Raw genomic sequence first — 5,852 nt, 5'->3', positions numbered from 1 at the left:
GAAAAAACCAAAAAAAAAAAAAAAAAAAAAAAGAAGACACTGGAGTAGTGATAGTATAGCAAGCAGAGAGCCTGGGGCTTCAGGGTCAGCTGCTACTTTCTCTCACTTCCTGTTGTATGATTCACCAAGGATGGACTCACTGCCTGGGGCAGGGAGGGTTAATTAAAGGAAGTCTGAGTTTCCACCCAGAGTCAGCCCCGTGCTTCAGAGGTGCCCACACCTGTAACGGCGTAAACAAATGCAGACAGATTGTAAAAAAATATATACAGCTTTAATAGACTTACAGAACCACCGTTCCCGCGGAGACCAGGAAAGCAGAAGCAGCGGCTGGGAGCACGCTCGCCAAATACGGAAGCAAACATTAGCCCAAGGCGAACACGCCCCTAAGGGGCGGGACTTATCCCTACACTCACCACTTCTTACTCTGCCCAGAAACACTGGTGGGTTTGGAGTCCTCCAACCAACCCTCTTCACACAGCGAGCAGCTAAAGGCAAAGGTAAGGCTCAAGGTCACAGTGACACTTATTGAGGCTGGTTCTAGAAGTGCTTCTAGAAATCTGTCATGATTGATCTCGTTAGAACTCAGGCCTACCTCATTGCAAGTCTTGCTGGGCAATGCAGCCCACCTGTATCTTTCTGAGGGAAAGCAGGGGAGCACTCAGTACCATTCCTGTCATGACAGATGTCCCACAGTCCTGGTTAACCGTAACTGTCAACTGACAATTAAGGAGTAATATCAGATGGGGAATTGCCTAGACCAGGCTGATCTGTGGGCATGTCTGTGAGGGATTGTCTTGATTATCCATTTATATAGAAGAGCCCAGCTCACTGTGGGCATCACCATCCCTTGGCAGGTCATCCTGGGCTGTACTTTTTCAAAAGCTAGCTAAGCAAGAATGGGTAACCCAGGCAGGAAACAAGCCAGTAAGTAAGCAGCATCCCCGGGTGCCTTAAGTTCTTGCCCTGACTTCCCTCAGGGATGGACTGTGACCTAGGAGTACAAGTCAAATACACACTTTCCTCCCCCGGTTTTTTTGTTTGTTTTATTTTTATTTTTTTGAGACAGGGCTACTCTGTGTAGCTTTGACTGTTCTGATACTCTCTTTGTAGACCAGGCAGGCCTAGAACTAACTCACTGAGATCTGCTCTGGATCTGCGTTCCTCTCCTCATGGGTAACCAAGGTTACCGGTTTCTTTTTATCTTTTTAGAAACATTTTATGCATATATCAGCAAATGGATGCATGTGCAGACACACTCCTACATATGTAAATGTGTATTTTTATCCCCTTTGTGCAGAAACGCTGCCTTACTATATATAGTGTGCCGGCCTTCCCTTTGCTCCACCTGCACGTTTAACTGCAATCTCTCCACATTATATATAAACAACTAATTCTTTTTATGGCTACGTAATATTTTCTTGTGTAGATATAGAAAAAGAATTATATCTAAAATTAGTACTTTAGGGGGCTGGAGAGATGGCTCAGTGGTTAAGAGCATTGCCTGTTCTTCCAAAGGTCCTGAGTTCAATTCCCAGCAACCACATGGTGGCTCACAACCATCTGTAAAGAGGTCTGGCGCCCTCTTCTGGCCTTCAGACAGACTATTGTATATATAATAAATAAATTAATTAAAAAAAATAAAATTAGTACTTTAGTATATCCACAGTTCTATATGGAAAATATCCTCAAACTCTGAGGTTTTTTCCGATATGGTCGATGACCCTACATGACTGCGCTTTTTAGCTCTCATCTCTGTAGCTCTTCACAGTCTACACCTGTCCAAGACTCATTTATAGACCACACTCAGTCAGCTCGCAGACCACGCTCAGTCCGTTCATAGACCGCGCTCAGTCCGCTCGCAGACCGCACTCAGTCCGCTAGTAGATCACACTCAGTCCGCACCCAAACCGCGCTCAGTCAGCTCGCAGACCGCGCTCAGTCCGCTCGCCGCTTGTAGACCACGCCAATCAGGCTCCTATGAGCCATCTTCTTGGCTAGACCTTAAACTCAGTCCATATTCCTTGGCCTGCCCATCCCAAACCTAGCTTAGTGTGACCCCTCCAACCCTTGCTATCTGATCAACTTCCTCTTCCCCAACCTTTGGTGTTTACAGCCTTGACCTGCCTTGCTAGGTCAGGTTAGCTAGGATCACACTACCTTTGGAGCCCTCTTAGGCTCCCTGAGCCCTCACCCTGCCCATTGGTTACTAAATCCCCCCGTTTTTCTATTGTAATTGAGTCCCGTCTTCCTCATCCTGTAATATCCCTCCTGCAAACACCCTGCACAATCTTCGTTACTGTTTCAGAGCAACCTGTCTTTAATGCCTCTTCAAGTTCCCTGAAACTCTTCTTACCCTGATCTTTTTTTAACATTCACTCCACAGATTTCTTCTTACACACTAGGTCACCCCTCTGCTGACTCCCACCCTGATATTACATGGCAGAATTTTTCAAAGCTTTAACCCAGTCTTTTCTTTTATTCTTCTCTGGGTAGTGATCCCTGTCATGAAGAATTATCCAAAAAAATCATTGGCCTATGGACGGTCATCCCTACACCAGGGCCTCTGCCTTGGGCTCCTCCTGCCTGTGAGGTTATCCACATGGATTTCTCAAAGGGAGCCACGAAGTTTCCTGGAGGCTGCTCTATGTTGCATGGGCCATTCAAAGAAGGAGTCACCCCGGAATGTAATTTGGGCTCTCTGGCAGCAGGGAGGACCAGTTTCTGTGAACTGAACCCCAAACCTCTCTTCAGAAGCGTATTTATTGACTGTACACAAAGGTTGTATCTGGGTTACAGCAAGTTCCTCGTGTCAAAGCCCCTTTGACTTATGCTACATGTTATCTGAAGAAAGTCATCACGCCCTCTCCACCTTCAGTCCCATTGTATACTGTTTGCAGTATCCAATAATACCAGACCTCCAAGTGGGCATGGGCAGTCTTGGAACCAAAGATATGCAATGGGATGGATAACCCTTTCAGAAAAACAACTCTATAAATCATCGAAAACAATCACTGTTCCCGACATGATTTCTTCAAGTCTGAGTACCTTCAACAAACACTAACGCATTCATCTGTTACCCTAGATATGGCGAGGAGCAAGTGTTACATCCTAATGTTTACCCTAGAGACAGTGGCTGTGCCCTGTCAACACCAACCAAGGGCATTTTTCATCAATAAAATAAAGAAGTCTACTAAATCTTTTTTTTTTAACTCTTACTCCTCTCTCCCTGAGTGATTGTTTAAATTCTTGTATGAATTTCTCTTCCTTTGAAAGTGACTGTCCCATGTCTATTGGACAACAATGAACCTGCGCCTTACCTCGTCCTGCAGATCTGTCCGAGTCTTACAGCCTACAGAACCTTTTCTCCTTATCCCGCGATTGCGCCTTCATCGTCTGGTAGTTGGCCTTGCTTCAGGTCCCTGTTCGGGTGCCACTCGACCTGCCAGGCAGGTCCAGTTATTCAGGGTCTTGAAGAGGCACTACCTGAAAGAATCAAGGGCGGAAGAGAGAAAGGAAACCAAGCAAAGTTCTGTTGTCAAGGTCTCACATTATTAGGTTAATGGTTGAGGCTTACATAGCCCTTGAATGAGGAATTTGGCTTGGGGTGGGGGGTAGGGGTGGGAAGGAACTTTGCAGGGGTAGCAAAGGTCACCAGTCAGCACCCCTGGTGTAAGCGGAAACATTCTTTTTGTGATTCTGTTAACAAATAGTTCTCAAGATAGTTGGGGTTTGGGGCTCTCTTTAAACATCCTTAGGACAATGGTCCCTGCTATCATCTTTAGGACAATGGTTCCTGACACAGAGCATCATCTCTGAGATGATTCTAGACCCTGCCAAGCTGACAATCAATGTTAACTATAGCAATGTAGAAGTGTTTAGGAATAAAAAAGTCTCATAAAAAAATGCAACTTATTTTTAAATAGTTCTGAAAAGAAAAATGTGTATGTATGTCTGTAGAGTTCTGTGTCAAGAGACAGAAAGAGATGCTAAGAGGGCAGACGCCCATACTTAGCATTCACGTATGTACAGGATACATACATGCACCTGTACATCTGTGCACAAACACAGCCACCTGATTTTTGCTGGGGTGGCTGGCAATGGGGGATGGAGGAGAGGAAGGGATGGGGGAGGGCTAACAAAAACTAAGGCTGTGTGGAAAGCCTTTTGGAAACCCGTATATATATTTCTTTGGAAAGGAGGTTTTTTTTTTTTTTTTTGGTTTTTCGAGACAGGGTTTCTTTTTAGTTTTGGAGCCTGTCCTGGAACTAGCTCTTGTAGACCAGGCTGGTCTCGAACTCACAGAGATCCGCCTGCCTCTGCCTCCCAAGTGCTGGGATTAAAGGCGTGCTGCACCACCGCCCGGCTGGAAAGGAGTTTAAACAGAGTGAGAGAATAATATTGCTCCCAGAAAGCATGCGTTTTTAAGTGGGGGAAAAAATATCCCAGAGTCAGGCATGGGATGCAAAATAAACACAATACAACAAAAATAAGGTCACCTTTATTATTTTTGTTGCTGTTTTTCCCTCAAAGATCCCTAACTCATATTCGAAGCCTGGTTCCCCACAGTTACCCTTTCATTTTACAGCAGAAGTGAGATGGTTTCATTCAGTTTTGCTGTCAGACCTGCTGAAGTCATCTTTGCTTTGGTTTTCTCCTTCATGCCAATCCAGCATCCCATAGAGTGAGCCGTTGACTCAGTGGAGGCCCTGTAGCTTGCATCCCCTACCCTGTATGAATGGAGGCCCGCGTGAGAGCATCGCAAGGCTCACCAGCTGTCCCTGCGGGTTTCTGCTCCCTTACCTCCTCCACTTGGAAAGAATGACCTCCAATCTCTTAAGTTAACAGCCCCTGAGCTTGGCCCTCTCTTCCACCAGATAGAAACTGAGGCAAGACATGACAAAAAGAGAAGACCAAAGTCAAGGTTTTCTACCCACTAAACAAAACTTTGCATTTTTTTGACTTTTCTGATCATTTTTGTGCATTTTGGATTTTCCCTTGAAAAACTGGAGACTCTATCAATCCATTCTGCTAGCCTCCATGGCTAGCAGACATTCTATCATTTTATGAATGTCCTCCAAGTCAAACTCCTTCTGCAGGATGTCTCCCCTCTCTTAACAATTTATGAATCTATACTGGACACAGGAGAAAACTGTGTGGCTGTCCTGCCGCGGAGAGTGCGGGCTTTTCTGGGCCTGCTCTCCCCTCCCAGGGCGAGCTCACCTCAGCCATGGAGGCTACCACTGGGAAACCTCAGAGGTGGAAGCAATGGTGCAGCTGCAAAGGCCGGCTTCCGGCAGCTCAGGAGCCGGAGGGGAGGCTTGGAGCTGGCGATCTAATCACTCAAGTGACTTTTTTATCTGAGAGGCTAAAACTTAATTCTCTGGGACTGGTGAAAAGGGAAATGCGAGTGCGCGGCACACACACACACACACACACACACACACACACACACACACACACACACCTTCCACACGTCAGGATCTCTCTATCTTCTTTATTTTTTTTCCTTACCTCTATCCTGCTGTATCCCTTCTGACCCTTTCCTGATGGCTTCCTTCTAACTAACTTTATTTTTCCCTCACAACTTATATACCCTACCTAAATATTTTAAGAAATATAAAAATTGCCTTGTGATTGTTATCATTTATAAAGAAGTGAATGACCCTAGGCCAGTCCCATGAGGGGTGGTGGGTCCTCTGGCCGGTGGCCTGAGGCCTGGGGTGGGGTACAGACAGGTAGACAGATGCCATGCAGAGAGAGCTGGGGTATGGGTTATGGAGAAGGGGGAAGCGGGGAAAGGGAGGTGGGGAAGAGAGAGAGAGAGAGAGAGAGAGAGAGAGAGAGAGAGAGAG

This window comes from Microtus ochrogaster, unplaced genomic scaffold (assembly GCF_000317375.1).
Source record: "Microtus ochrogaster isolate Prairie Vole_2 unplaced genomic scaffold, MicOch1.0 UNK3, whole genome shotgun sequence".
Taxonomy (NCBI): domain Eukaryota; kingdom Metazoa; phylum Chordata; class Mammalia; order Rodentia; family Cricetidae; genus Microtus; species Microtus ochrogaster.
The sequence above is the reverse complement of the archived record's forward strand: the minus strand, read 5'-3'. Positions refer to the sequence as shown.